Source organism: Panulirus ornatus, chromosome 28 (assembly GCF_036320965.1).
Source record: "Panulirus ornatus isolate Po-2019 chromosome 28, ASM3632096v1, whole genome shotgun sequence".
Taxonomy (NCBI): Eukaryota; Metazoa; Arthropoda; class Malacostraca; order Decapoda; family Palinuridae; genus Panulirus; species Panulirus ornatus.
Window position 1 is genome coordinate 13616554 of NC_092251.1, and position 16845 is coordinate 13633398.

Here is a 16845-nt window from a genome sequence, read left to right on the forward strand (position 1 = left end):
CCCAAGCTCTCTCATCCCCAACAGACTTCATACTTGCCCCTCTTTCCAAAACTCTTGCATTCACCTCCCTAACAACCCCATCCATAAACAAATTAAACAACCATAGAGACATCACACACCCCTGCCGCAAACCTACATTCACTGAGAACCAATCACTTTCCTCTCTTCCTACACGTACACATGCCTTACATCCTCGATATTCAGGATATATATATATATATATATATATATATATATATATATATATATATATATATATATATATATATATATATATATATATATCAAGCTAAAAGTTTGTTTTCTAAATTGTTTCTTACATTTTTCATATGTATATGTGTGTGTGTGTGTGTGTGTGTGTGTGTGTGTGTGTGTGTGTGTGCGTGTGTGTGTGTGTGTGTGTGTGTGTGTGTGTGTATATATATATGTATATTATCCCTGGGGATAGGGGTGAAAGAATACTTCCCACGTATTCCTCGCGTGTCGTAGAAAGCGACTAGAGGGGACGGGAGCGGGGGGCCGGAAATCCTCCCCTCCTTGTATTAACTTTCTAAAATGGGAAACAGAAGAAGGAGTCACGCGGGGAGTGCTCATCCTCCTCGAAGGCTCAGAGTGGGGTGCCTAAATGTGTGTGGATGTAACCAAGATGTGAAAAAAGGAGAGATAGGTAGTATGTTTGAGGAAAGGAACCTGGATGTTTTGGCTCTGAGTGAAACGAAGCTCAAGGGTAAAGGGGAAGAGTGGTTTGGAAATGTCTGGGGAGTGAAGTCAGGGGTTAGTGAGAGGACAAGAGCAAGGGAAGGAGTAGCAATACTCCTGAAACAGGAGTTGTGGGAGTATGTGATAGAATGTAAGAAAGTAAATTCTCGATTAATATGGGTAAAATTGAAAGTTGATGGAGAGAGGTGGGTGATTATTGGTGCATATGCACCTGGGCATGAGAAGAAAGATCATGAGAGGCAAGTGTTTTGGGAGCAGCTAAATGAGTGTGTTAGCGGTTTTGATGCACGAGACCGGGTTATAGTGATGGGTGATTTGAATGCAAAGGTGAGTAATGTGGCAGTTGAGGGAATAATTGGTATGCATGGGGTGTTCAGTGTTGTAAATGGAAATGGTGAAGAGCTTGTAGATTTATGTGCTGAAAAAGGACTGATGATTGGGAATACCTGGTTTAAAAAGCGAGATATACATAAGTATACTTATGTAAGTAGGAGAGATGGCCAGAGAGCGTTATTGGATTACGTGTTAATTGACAGGCGTGCGAAAGAGAGACTTTTGGATGTCAATGTGCTGAGAGGTGCAACTGGAGGGATGTCTGATCATTATCTTGTGGAGGCTAAGGTGAAGATTAGTATGGGTTTTCAGAAAAGAAGAGTGAATGTTGGGGTGAAGAAGGTGGTGAGAGTAAGTGAGCTTGGGAAGGAGACCTGTGTGAAGAAGTATCAGGAGAGACTGTGTACAGAATGGAAAAAGGTGAGAACAATGGAAGTAAGGGGAGTGGGGGAGGAATGGGATGTATTTAGGGAATCAGTGATGGATTGCGCAAAAGATGCTTGTGGCATGAGAAGAGTGGGAGGTGGGCTGTTTAGAAAGGGTAGTGAGTGGTGGAATGAAGAAGTAAGAGTATTAGTGAAAGAGAAGAGAGAGGCATTTGGACGATTTTTGCAGGGAAAAAATGCAATTGAGTGGGAGAAGTATAAAAGAAAGAGACAGGAGGTCAAGAGAAAGGTGCAAGAGGTGAAAAAAAGGGCAAATGAGAGTTGGGGTGAGAGACTATCAGTAAATTTTAGGGAGAATAAAAAGATGTTCTGGAAGGAGGTAAATAGGGTGCGTAAGACAAGGGAGCAAATGGGAACTTCAGTGAAGGGCGTAAATGGGGAGGTGATAACAAGTAGTGGTGATGTGAGAAGGAGATGGAATGAGTATTTTGAAGGTTTGTTGAATGTGTCTGATGACAGAGTGGCAGATATAGGGTGTTTGGGTCGAGGTGGTGTGCAAAGTGAGAGGGTTAGGGAAAATGATTTGGTAAACAGAGAGGAGGTAGTAAAAGCTTTGCGGAAGATGAAAGCCGGCAAGGCAGCAGGTTTGGATGGTATTGCAGTGGAATTTATTAAAAAAAGGGGGTGACTGTATTGTTGACTGGTTGGTAAGGTTATTTAATGTATGTATGACTCATGGTGAGGTGCCTGAGGATTGGCGGAATGCGTGCATAGTGCCATTGTACAAAGGCAAAGGGGATAAGAGTGAGTGCTCAAATTACAGAGGTATAAGTTTGTTGAGTATTCCTGGTAAATTATATGGGAGAGTATTGATTGAGAGGGTGAAGGCATGTACAGAGCATCAGATTGGGGAAGAGCAGTGTGGTTTCAGAAGTGGTAGAGGATGTGTGGATCAGGTGTTTGCTTTGAAGAATGTATGCGAGAAATACTTAGAAAAGCAAATGGATTTGTATGTAGCATTTATGGATCTGGAGAAGGCATATGATAGAGTTGAGAGAGATGCTCTGTGGAAGGTATTAAGAATATATGGTGTGGGAGGAAAGTTGTTAGAAGCAGTGAAAAGTTTTTATCGAGGATGTAAGGCATGTGTACGTGTAGGAAGAGAGGAAAGTGATTGGTTCTCAGTGAATGTAGGTTTGCGGCAGGGGTGTGTGATGTCTCCATGGTTGTTTAATTTGTTTATGGATGGGGTTGTTAGGGAGGTAAATGCAAGAGTCTTGGAAAGAGGGGCAAGTATGAAGTCTGTTGGGGATGAGAGAGCTTGGGAAGTGAGTCAGTTGTTGTTCGCTGATGATACAGCGCTGGTGGCGGATTCATGTGAGAAACTGCAGAAGCTGGTGACGGAGTTTGGTAAAGTGTGTGGAAGAAGAAAGTTAAGAGTAAATGTGAATAAGAGCAAGGTTATTAGGTACAGTAGGGTTGAGGGTCAAGTCAATTGGGAGGTGAGTTTGAATGGAGAAAAACTGGAGGAAGTGAAGTGTTTTAGATATCTGGGAGTGGATCTATCAGCGGATGGAACCATGGAAGCGGAAGTGGATCATAGGGTGGGGGAGGGGGCGAAAATTTTGGGAGCCTTGAAGAATGTGTGGAAGTCGAGAACATTATCCCGGAAAGCAAAAATGGGTATGTTTGAAGGAATAGTAGTTCCAACAATGTTGTATGGTTGCGAGGCGTGGGCTATGGATAGAGTTGTGCGCAGGAGGATGGATGTGCTGGAAATAAGATGTTTGAGGACAATGTGTGGTGTGAGGTGGTTTGATCGAGTAAGTAACGTAAGGGTAAGAGAGATGTGTGGAAATAAAAAGAGCGTGGTTGAGAGAGCAGAAGAGGGTGTTTTGAAATGGTTTGGGCACATGGAGAGAATGAGTGAGGAAAGATTGACCAAGAGGATATATGTGTCGGAGGTGGAGGGAACGAGGAGAAGAGGGAGACCAAATTGGAGGTGGAAAGATGGAGTGAAAAGGATTTTGTGTGATCGGGGCCTGAACATGCAGGAGGGTGAAAGGAGGGCAAGGAATAGAGTGAATTGGAGCGATGTGGTATACAGGGGTTGACGTGCTGTCAGTGGATTGAATCAAGGCATGTGAAGCGTCCGGGGTAAACCATGGAAAGCTGTGTAGGTATGTATATTTGCGTGTGTGGACGTGTGTATGTACATGTGCATGGGGGGGGTTGGGCCATTTCTTTCGTCTGTTTCCTTGCGCTACCTCGCAAACGCGGGAGACAGCGACAAAGTATAAAAAAAAAAAAAAAAATATATATATATATATATATATATATATATATATATATATATATATATATATATATATATATATATATATATATATATATATATATATATATATTGGAAATGATCAAAATTTTGCGCGTGATCAAGATATTCCTATGAGTCCACGGGGAAAATGAAACACGATAAGTTCCCAAGTGCACTTTCGTGTAATAGTCACATCATCAGGGGAGACACAAGAGAGAAATATAACAGTCAGTTGATAGACAACGAAGAGACGTAGCTATGGCACCATATGGTAAACACGGGATTGTCCAAGACAGACAACGAGCGTATCATAAATTTATCATTTTACAAATCTTATCAACAATAATGTTATCTAATTTGTATAGACCATCACTGATATTAAGATTATAATTCTTTATGTATCTAATAATAGAAGATTCAATGATATTTCTCGTGGTAATAGAGTTAGAGTTAATAACTGAGATGGCATTACTCCAGTCAGTACAATGATCATAGTTTTTAACGTGATTAAACAAAGCATTTGATTCTTTCCCGTTCTTATACTATATTTATGTTGCTTAAGTCTAACAGAAAGATCCTTACCAGTTTGCCCAACATAAAACTTATCACAATTTCTACATGGCACTTTATAGATGCATCCAGGCGAACTTTCTGGTGAATTCCTGATTAAGATATTCTTTATAGTATTATTGTTGCTGAAGACAACATTTACATTAGCGGATTTAAGGAACATGTGCAGCAAAGTAAAATTATTATCAAAAGGGAGAACTAAAAGATTTTTGGTGTCGATGGGAGGTTTGGGCTCAACTCTATAACATAATCTCTTTGCTATCTTAAGGAATTTATTAATGAAAGATCTAGGATACTTTAACTTAGATCCAAAAGAATATATCTTCTCAAACTCATCATTAGTAAACTCTGGACTGCAAATACGTAATGCCCTAAGGAAAATAGATTGAAATGATGATAATTTAACTCTGTCATGTTGAGATGAGTAATAATGGATATATGAGCATACATTGGTAGGTATTCTGTCTATGCTAAACTTAAACTTGTTTCCTTGCCTATGAATCATGCAATCTAGGAATGGTAACATACCATTATTTTCATTTTCTACAGTAAATTTGATGGAAGGTACTAAATTGTTAAGTAAGGCGAGAAATATTTGTACATTTTCATTTGTTGGCCAAACACAAAGAACATCATCTACATAACTAAACCAAATTGCATTAGAAGGTAAGATATCCTTTAATAATTTTGTTTCAAAGAATTGCATTTAAAGATTACTTAGTACAGGTGAAAGAGGGTTACCCATTGCCATAACAAATATTTGAGCATAATAATCTCTATTGAATTGAAATACAGTCTTTTGTACACAGTTTTATCAGTCAATGAAAACAAACTTTGAAACAAGTAAGTGAATATCATCCAAGACATCAAAGAAATATTCTAAAAGGTCATCAACTGGAACTTTTGTGAAAAGTGAGGAAACATCAAAGCTAACAAGTTTGAAATCAAAATTACCATTGATATTGTTGAGCTTGTTTACTAAATCTACATTGTTCATGATATTAGAACTTGATGTCTTACCCACTAAAGGGCTTAATAAAGAAAGTATCTATTTTGACAATCAATATTTGATGGAGCCTACTGAACTCAATGGAAAATTCTGTTTATGTGTTTTGATAAGTCCATACATATATGGCAATGAAAGGGACAAAGATAACAAACTTTTGATAAGAGAACCATTACCTTTCAACAGCAACTTCATTGCTGTCAAAATTGTCAAATGGTTAGTTTCTTTCTCTATCATATGTCTTCTCCAGATCCATAAATGCTAAATCTGTTTTTCTAAGTAATTCCCACATTCTTCAAAGCAAAACCTGATCGACACATCCTCTACCACTTCTGAAACTTGTTTCCTTGCCTATGGATCATGCAATCTAAAAATGATAGCATACCATTATTTTCCTTATTTTACAGTAAATTTGATGGAAGGTACTAAATTGTTAAGTAATTTGTAAATTTTCATTTGTTGGCCAAGCACAAAGAACATCATCTGCATACCTAAACCAAATTGAATTAGAAGGTAAGATATCCTTTAGTAACTTTTTTTTCAAAAAATTCCATAGAAAGATTACTTAGTACAGGTGAAAGAGGGTTACCCACTGCCATACCAAATTTTTGAGCATAATGATCTTCATTGAAGTGAAATACACAGTCTTTTATACACAATATTATCAGTTCAATGAAAAAGATGTTGAAACAGGTAAATGAATATCATCCAAAACATCAAATGAATATTCTAAAAAGTCATCACCTGGAACTTTTGTGAAAAGTGAGGAAACATCAAAGCTAACAAGTTTGAAATCAAAAGTAACGTTGATATTGTTAAGTCAGTTGATATACAACGAAGAGACGTAGCTAGGACGCCATTTGATAAACAAGTGATTGTCCATGACAGACAACGAGGGTATCATAAACTTATGTGTTCTAGAAGGGGAATTGTTTACAAATTTTATCAGCAATAATGCTATCCAATTTTTATAGGCCTTCACTAATATCAAGGTTATAATTCTTTGTGTATTTGCTAACAGAAGATTCGATTATGTTATTCGTGTTACTGGAGTTAGAGTTTATAATTGAGATGGCATTACTCCAGTCATTACTATGATCATAGTTTTTAACGTGATTAAACAAGGCATTTGATTCTTGTCCTGTTCTCATGCTATATTTATGTTGCTTAAGTATAATAGAAAGAACCTTACCAGTCTGCCCAATATAAAATTTATCACAATTTCCACATGGCACATTATTGATGTATCCAGTGTAACTTTCTGGTGGTTTCTGATTAAGATATTCTTTATAGTATTATTGTTGCTAAAGGCAACATTTACATTAAAGATTAAGAAGTGAACGCGATAGGCTACAAATGAAACTGAATTGTAAGTTGGACCATCTTATTGAAAACATGATAGGACTAAGAACACGAACCCTTCTTTTGTGAGAAACCAGTCAAATAAACAGCTAGATAAGGACTCGTTGTGTGTGTTAGTTTCGTATGCTCTAACAGGGAAGCCAGCTGTGTTGATGTCACAAAGTCTTTTTGTAATTGAGAGAAGTACAATGAATTATCTCTTGATGAAATTAACATTTGTAAGGGTTTAGTTTATGCCAATTTATCAAAACCAGTGGATCCTGATTGCCCTAGAATATTTGTAAGAGCTATTAACACTTTTAAAAAAGACAATGATGTACATATTGCTAAAGCAGATAAGGCTAACACTGTTGTGATTATGGACAAAGTAATTAATTATCTTAACTGAATGATCTTTTAAGTGATGACACAACGTATTCTAAACTCAGTAAGAATTCCCTAGAGGCAGTTAATTCTCATCTCAGTAAAGAATGGAAGTTGTTGTTGAAAGGTAATGGTTCTCTTATCAAAAGTTTGTCATATTTGCCCCCTTCATTGCCATATATGTATGGACTTATCAAAACACATAAACCAAATTTTCAGCAAGACCTATCGTGAGTTCAGTAGGCTCCATCACATATAAATTGTCAAAATGGTTAGTTTCTTTATCAAGCCCTTTAATGGGTAAGATATCAAATTCTGATATCATGAAAAATGTTGATTTAACTAAGAAGCTTAATAATATCGATGTTTATTTTGATTTCAAACTTGTTAGCTTTGATGTTTCCTCACTGTTCACAAAAGTTGATGACCTCTTAGAATATTTATTTGATGTTTTGGATGATATTCATTCACCTGTTTCAAAGTCTGTTTTTTTTTCTTTTTTTAACTGATGAAATGTATAAAAGACTGTGTATTTCAATTCAATGAGAAAATTACGCTCAAAAATTTGGTATGGCAATGGGTAACCCTCTTTCACCTGTACTAAGTAATCTTTACATGTAATTCTTTGAAACAAAATTCCTAGAATTACAAAAGGATGATGGTTTTTGTGTTTGGCCAACAAATGAAAATTTACAAATATTTCTCCCCTTACTTAACAATTTAGTACCTTCCATCAAATTTACTATAGAAAATGAAAATAATGATATGTTACCATTTTTAGACTGCATGATCCATAGGCAAGGAAGCAAGTATAAGTTTAGCATATACAGAGAACCTACCAATGTATACTCGTATATCCATTATTACTCATCTCAACATGACAGAGTTAAATCATTAATATTTCAGTCTATGTTCCTAAGGGCATTACGTATTTGCAGTCCAGAGTTTATTGATGATGAGTTGGAGAAGATATATACTATTGGATCTGAGTTAAAGTACCCTAGATCTTTCACTGATAAATCCTTTAAGTTAATGAAATCATTTTATGGAGTTGAACCCAAGCCTCCCATTGACACCAAGAATCTTTTAGTTCTCCCTTTAAATAATAACTTTACTTTACTTCCCATGTTGCTTAAATCCTTTAATATTAAAGGTCGCCTTCAGCAACAGTAATACTATAAAGAGTATCTTAATCAGGAACTCACCAGAAAGTTTTCCTGGATGCATCTGTAAATTGCCATGTAGAAATTGTGATAAGTTTTATGTTGGGCAGATTTGTGGGGATCTTTTTGCTAGACTTAAGCAACATAAATATAGTATAAGAACGGGACAAGAATCCAATGCCTTGTTTAACCACGTTAAAAACTATGATAACTGTATTGACTGGAGTAATAATATCCCAGTTATTAACTGAGAAATATCATTGAATCTCCTATTATTAGATATGTACACAAAGAATTATAACCTTAATATTAGTGAAGGTCTATACAAATTGATAGCTTCATCGATTATAAAATTTGTAAACAATTCCCCATCTGGTCAACATAAGTTTATGATACGCTCTTTGTTTGTCTTCGACAGTCACTTGTTTACCAAATGGCGTCCTAGCTACGTCTTTTCGTTGTATATCAATGACTTACATTTCTTTCTTGTTTCTCCCCTGATGTTGTGATTGTTACACGAAAGTGCACTTGGGAACTTATCGTGTTTCATTTACCCCGTGGACTCATAGGAATATGAGAGACAGGCGGGAACGTCAAGTAAGGAATGTGGCCACCGAAGACATGGGTCAGGTCACTAAAGGAATGTGACGGGTGATTAAAGCCAAAGGTCGGGGTCATGGATTAGTACATAAGCCTGATTATGTCGACAGTCCTTTTGATTATGAACAGACCTAATTTGTACATACCTAGACTGATGATGAGTTTACCATGATAGCTGTATTTGAGAACGCTCGTTTCTTTGATATTCTTATCTACGGTTGAGTAATAAGATACAGTTTTCTGAGCACTGGCTCACTTCAAAGAATGGGAAAAGTCTCGTCTGTGCAGGAATAAAGCGACTGATTCTTGTGCAACTCAAATACTGTACTGATGTTGCTTCATTCTTAAACTGAATTCTTTTTCAATTTGTCCCAGGAAAATTTTGCTCCATTGTTTGCATAGTATCCGGTAAATACAACCATTGAAATTTTCAGCTGAGTTTTTTATGAGCAAGTTTCTCCCTGGACTGATGGTCCTAAATGCAATATTGATATTAAATTCTTGATATAGTTAGGGAAGTCCTAGGAAGTTGCTGTGATACGATAGGAATAGAAAATTTTGAGTGCTATAAGGTTTCTTGGCTTTTAAGTTGAAAAATATCTCTCTTGCGCTGCACAAAGACTTGTCAATGAATGTCTTAGGGTATTCGAAGGAAGATGCAGTTTAATGAATCTACCATGTATCAAGAAATTCTAAGATGTAAATGTAGTATGTGCGAAGCAGCTTTGAGGTGAACACGGGTTGTCTTACTTTATCTTGGTGAGCAGAGTAGAAGTGTATATATGAGCAGACATTTGTAGGTTTTCTAAAAATGCTGAACTTAAACTGGTTTATATGTCCGTGCACCATAACTCCTAGAAAGGCAAGTTACCCCTCATTTTCTTCTTCACAGTTTTATCTTGAGAAAGCAACTAAGCTTTTGAATCTAGAGAGAAAATCGCCGATATCATCATATTCGACCATATGCAGACCACGCCATCTACATAACGAAACCATTTAGCACCTGTTGGTATGATGCTGGGGTGAGTTTTAACTTCGAGGAACTCCATGTAGAGATTACTCAACACGGCGTTAAAGGGATTTCCCATTTCTATGCCGAATCTTTATAGATAGCACTCATACTAAAAACAAACTTGCATACCTCGATGCAAACCTTTATTATTTCGATGATAGAAGCCGGAGACACGGGAGAGTGTGCTTACCAAGCTCCACAGACAGCTAAACATGAAAGATAACGAGGATCTCCGAAACAAATTAGATAACCTTCATGTAAAGCACAAATATACACTAGTACATTTAGCATGAAGTCAATCTTTCCTAATGTTCCAATGGACGACTTGCTGGTGTGTACCACGAGACACCGCCTCCAGAACATCAGCCAAACAACACAAGACAACAAAGTCGAGCTAACTATCTGTTACAGAAACAAACATACAAAAGCAACCTCATCATGAACCACCAACTATACAAACACAAGACACATCTTAAGAATGCAACGTGATTTATGAATTCAAATGTCAACAAGGAAACTGTGAGCTCCTTACCGACATGACTTACGTGGGCAGCACAACTTGCACACTCCAGAAGACTCACCTTACATGTACAACAAGGCTCCATCAATCTACATATCACCAAGAAGCATAACACTCCCTTCACACGAGACGATTGTTAAATCTGCAAGGATACTAAGCCATGAGCGAGTCACAAGACGCCTACGTATCGCCGAAGCACTAGTTATCAAAGAACAACACCCAAAAATCAGCAATCAGAACACGGACCAAGAGAAGATAGTACTGCTACACGCCCCAGCATCACGTTACAACTAATGAGCGCACACCTTTACATGTCCTTTTGCTTACAGGCATTACATAGCCTTACCCAGCCACTCAAAATGATTTCCAACTGCTCCCCTGACCTCTCCTCCTGCTCCTGAAGATGAATTGATGGATTCAGATCGAAACCTTGAGACAACTCTTGGAGGTATTTTACACAACCTCCACATCCCTTTAAAAAGAAATGTTGGACAACCTGGGAAAATCAGAATCTGATAAAGAAAACAGTTACCTGGTCATTTAAACAGACTATATCGGCCAAACTGAAGTGCTAATTCAGCATTTATCAGTTTCTTGCTGATGCTCTTACCTTGTCTGAAAATTCTCTTATACTGCTTAGGTAGGTTACTAACAGGCTGGCTAAAGTTCATGGCAGCGGTAGAACCTAACTCAATTAGAAGTTAGTTGTATGTTTCTTCTGAGGTATACAGTAACACAACATAAAACAACGTTTCGTGACTCTTGTCATTCTCAAGTGTAAGGACAGTAAGATTTTTATGCAAACAAAGATAAAAAAAAGTATTGACCAGTGAGGGATGAATACGTTAGGCAGCTACTCCCTTGTCTGACCAGTTCTCGTCATGCTCTACCTAGTACAAGTCAGACGTTGAGAACTAAGTAACAGGAAAAGATCATCAGTCTGCAGGGCTTCGAACATCTGAAGACGTTTAGGATCAGGTGAAAGATATAATATGGACGTTCTTTTCTCCAACATCTCCTTCGTGCGGGTGGTGGTGTGGCAGAATCTCAGGTGTGTGTCTTCGTGTTCCCTGACTGTAAATGACAGGGAAGACGTCAGGACTATTCAGTGGTCGTCAAGCCGATATACGACGAAAGGGGCGTGCAGTTCTCGTGTGGGCACTGAAATTCGTATCTGATATGACTCCTGTGGAAAGTGGCTGGTCTTGGTGCTGGGTTGTTTTCATGTAAGAGATAAGTGCTTTCCCGAAAGAAAACTTTTAGTGTTTTCGTTTTCTGTTTGCCAACTTAGTATCCCTGTTTTCTGTTTGTCAACTTCGTATCCCCGTTTTCTCTTAACTAAAGGTCACACTTGTCCCTTAAGGATTAAAAGATTTGAAAATAACACCTTACAAACATTATGTCTCAGCGTTTCGAGATTTTCAAATACTTTTTCCACGGAATCTTTGACTGATATAATGTAGAAATTTGACACACATTAATAATCGTCAAATACAGTATCAGTTTATTACAAGTTAGTCACAAAATATTTATTCAAACTGGCGAGAATCATCTAAGGCACGTTTTCTAGCTTCCTTTTTCGTAAGCTGATGGGGTTTCAGGCGTTTGGCAATTTTCTCCCTTGAATATTTTTTTGATATTCTGATGGATCAGAAATGCTATTTGTCAGTTCATTGGGTTAATTACTCTTGGATAAAAGCCATTATGTCCAGTGGACTTATTCAGATTTAACTTTTCTACTTAGTCAACTAGTTTATAGATTTGAATATGATGAGATTCTGAGTTTACAGTAATTATCTTACCTTGGATAACGTGTTATGATTTTGATATAATTGAAGAATTTTGACAGTAAAAACTGGATGGAAATATTTGTTGAATAAGGAAACTTTAGTTAAAGATGTGGACTGAGTGGAAGGTTTGTTTGATCAAGACACAATGCAGAGATGGAAGACAGTATCGAATTGTTGTGTTGCTCACAGGTAAAATGATGCTCACATTGGACTTTCTTTACTCTCATCTCAAAGACAGTAGAGATAATGGTATTCAGTACAAACAGCCAATTTCCAAACCTTACTAAAAGGAATCTAGCCCCAAAAATCGTGTTTGTTTTTTCCAAAATCATGAGTTATCACAAATGGTGGACACAGGTCAGCTTGGCTATCCGCCGCCCTTCGCAAATGCACGTTGTGTAACCATCCCAGCTTGACTGCTCATTACTATCTTGCAGTTAAAACCTCGACAGTTCTTGGTTTACTTTCCAGGATCCTCATCATTCCTTTAGAAATGTATCTGTGGGTTCCCCGAGGCCTACTTGTTAATGCATCTTAGCCATTCCTCAGGCTATCCTTATCAATATGTTTTTTCAGCAACTCTTTATCCTCGCACAGCAACGTTCCCGTAAGATCATTGACGTCCATGTAATGACGCACCAACAAGAGTTACTGAAGTCCTTTCAACGTCCCTCAGTCACACCTGCAGGCCCTAGACATCGACGGGAGGACAACTTACAACCTTTTAATTAAATACGAAAGACCCTCGTCATCCCTTAGGCCAATCAACGTCTCTGAAATTGATTCACTCATGGGGGTCTCCTAGCAGCCCCTGCTCATGTACTTGCACGTCTCTCAGTGTTTCTTAATGGCTTGTTGTCGTGGTCTTCAGGCTTTATTGTTGACCCAGATGCAGGGCCTTCAACACCCCGGTACTACTGTACATACCTGCGGTTGGTCGTGACTCTAGAACTTTGTACACAGTGCTGCCTGCGGCGGAGGCAAGAGCCAGCTACACTACCAAAAGTAGCGCCATCTACTGGCGATGCACCGCAGGACATGATCAAAAGAATCATATACACGACTTATTGAGCTTGGTACATCAACAACAATTGATCCAAAGTGTAATTTCTGATTACTTTAATAGGATTTTGCTCTCTGGAAAATACTTCTATCACGAAATGTTCTCCTTTGGTTTTGATTGATCCTCGTATATGCAGCTCCGTTAGACATGAAATGTTGTGTTAGACGCTGAGACTGTGATTAAGAATCATAACGAGAGTATTCTTCGTAATGCAAATAACAAAACTGTCCAAACTTAAGCTGAGTTATGTTAAGCTTCGCAAGTCAATTCATTCGTAAACTTTGTCTTACAGACATCTGGAGCGTGTAATTTTTGGACAGTGTACTTACTTTCCTATGCATTTTTATCTCTAATTTCTAAGGAGTGGTGAAGTGGATACGTGAATGCTGGATGGAGAAGATAAAGGAAAACAGATGATTGTCGTATAGTAAAAAGCTGTTTGGTGTGGGTCTACTGGTTTGAGTACACTAATGAAGAGAAGTACCTAATACTTTATCTGTACACCCGCCGTGTGATAGGAGTGCGTGTGTGTGTGTGTGTGTGTGTGTGTGTGTGTGTGTGTGTGTGTGTGTGTGTGTGTGTGTGTGTGTCTGTACTGATGTTGTGTGCTGGTGAGGCGGAGAGGTAAGCCAGGCTAAGAAGGGTTCATGGAGTGCAATGAGGAGTGGTGTCTCTCTCAGGGTCATGAGGCTCCGACGGAAGCAGATGTGTTACATATTTGTGTCGCTTTCTAGGTCTTGGCAGTACCAGAGGTTTGTGTCGGATGTCTTCCAGTTTCTGCCATATTTTCTGTGTAGTTCTTTTTTTCAAGATGGTTCCAAGTTGTCGCAAACGTTTGTTCTCAGTATTTCTAATTCATGAGTTTCTTTCTTTAAGGACGAATTTCAGTGCTCATTTCTGTACCCTCTGCAGCATAAGGATATGTGACATTAAGGCCAAGGAAACTGGGAAGTAGGTCAGTATGGGGAGGCCAGGTGAATGGGCGAGGACTGGAAAGTAGTTCAGTATCGGAAGGCTTGGTTGGTGGGTGAGAAATATGGAGTACCTCTGCATGGGAAGGCCAAATTCGTAGGTGAGGACTAAGAGTAACTCAGTATTGGGAGGCCAGATCAGTAGGTGGGGAATGGGAAGTAGCTCGTTACATGGGAAATGAGGGATAACTCAACATAGGGAGAACAGATAGGTATGAGGGGACTGGGGAGTGGCTCAGTATGGGGAGGTCAGATGGGTGGATGAACACTGGCAATAAACTTGGTATAAGGACATCAAGTGGGTGTAAAGGAACTCATTATAGGGTGGATGATGGATGTGGCAAGATACACTTTTTTTGTTTCCCCAAGAAAAGCAAAAATCAGCAAAAACTTGTCAGGGTTGATTTACCTTATGCTTGTCTTGTTTATGTGATTTGATAAAGAAAGAAAAAAAAATATTGTATCTGATTTCTGTTGAAGGTTCCAGGCAAGTGCAAAGGTCCACAGTGAGGCACAGAGTCAAGAGGGAAGGGAAAATGGAAAAGAGAAATCTAAAGAATCTTTGTGATGAAAGGAAAAATACTGCTGTTGGAAAAGAAGGGGAAATTGGGTGAGGATACAGCTGGAACGAATAATATGATTCAGGATCAAAGAGTTGTGGTACGTGAATAGGAAGGGAAGAACATAACAGAGAAGGGTTTGTGCATTATGCATCACAGGAGAAACAAGACTAGTATGTAAGCTTTGTTTTAATGAGAGTAAGACCAGAAATCGTGATACAGAGGCTGTACAGGATGTTGGTACCTCACTGGGCAGCTGCTGTCTACAACCTACTAACACGGAGGGTGTAAGATGGTTCCAGGTATCACTTAAACACTCCTAAGTAAGGAGGGAAGTACTTCCCAAGACGGCTGCTGGCTACAGCTTACTGATAGGGAGGGCGTAAGATGGTTCTAGGCATAACTTCAACATTCCTAAGCCATTCTCTGGTCGATTGATAAGCCCCTGGTTTCCAAAAAGGTTTCGATAAAGTACATATAAAAGTCTGTTCCTTCAAATCAAGCTGACGGTATAGAGAATCGAAACAGCTTGCGAATAGCCGACCGGCATGCAAATGGAAATCAGCGAGTGGTATGAAATAGGGAAGAACCTGATCTGATCAGCGTTATAATCGGGTACCACAGAGGCAGTCATAGGACTGACGCTTTATGTTATCTGTATGGGTGATATGTGGACGAGACTTACCAGTAGAATCACAAAATCTGCAGAGTTTAAGGGAAAAATAAATCAAACGAAGGAAGACTGTAAAATGATACAGAGTGATTTAGGCAAAGTGATGTAGTGGCCATTGACATAACAAGTGGAAATCAATGTAGACAGCCGCAAAATAATGCATTCTGGTCATTAGAAGGACATGCACGAATATGAAACATTCAGTTAACCATCAATAGGAAGACAAGAAGATAAGGACCTTAGCATGATAATCTTTGATTGGTTAACCACACGCAGCATTGCACGGTTACTAACAATGTCAAACAAGCTTTTAAGTTTCATCTTACAGTATGAATTTTAAAACGAGATACAGTACAATACAGTACCCTTGTCAGACCTCAGCTGCAGCACACTGTTCACCTCCGACCACCAGATTTCAAAAAAAAAAAAAAAAGGAAAGGCAGAACTAATACAAAGAAGAGCAACAAACCCACTTTTCAGCTAAGAGATAAACATTATTAAAAAGTCACGGACATCTACTGTAATATCGTATTCTCTCAAAATAAATACTGTCTCTGAGGAGATCTACCAGAAATAACGGTTTGAAATTAGAAGGAAGCTGACATAATACAAACTAAGGTAAAAGTTCTGTCAGCACTCAAGCTGCAAAACAATAGACTATACGACCACCAAATATTGTCAAACAGACCATTACTGCATTGAAATCAGGTCAGACAAGTACATTAACGATACTGATACGCAGATAAAGCTGTTCCATCGCAACACGTATTCAATTTTTCAGATCTGAGCTTCCTCCTTGCGTACTTGCCTCCTAGCATGTCAGAATATCCTATCCAATAACATTTCCCTGCAATATTTTCATGTTTGCGTATTCTCTCCATATTGCGCGGTGCTACATCACAGTTACTGTCCTGTCGGCTGATGATCTGGAAGGAGTGATATGAGGGGACAAGACATGTGCTTTACTATATTGTCTTTATCTCCATGAATTAGAAATTCAAGATGATATTGATTAATGCTCTTCACCATAAACCATCACATTTTCTGTTGTCCGTCTTTCTTATGTATCACCATTTGACAAGGAGGGTGTAAGAATGATTCTGAGCATCTCTTTAACACTTATAACTGGTATTGGTTGTACTTCCCTTTTCAGGCTACCGTCTACAGCCTACAACCTAACTTTGATGCATTTCTGGTGTTGTGGATGCTATCTCTGATATATCTTTTCCCTTCTCCTAAAGATTGAATATCATGGTGCAATAGATACTAATAGCTATAGTACTTCGCTGAGAATCTATTACTAAAAGCGTTTCTTACAGAAAAGAAAATAGTTAACAGAGATATCAGCACTGACGTTTGGCAAAAAGAAACAAGATGATAATAAGCCCTGAGCAAGACAGTCGCGCTACGTTCTTGCTGCTCCTAAAGAAATTCAA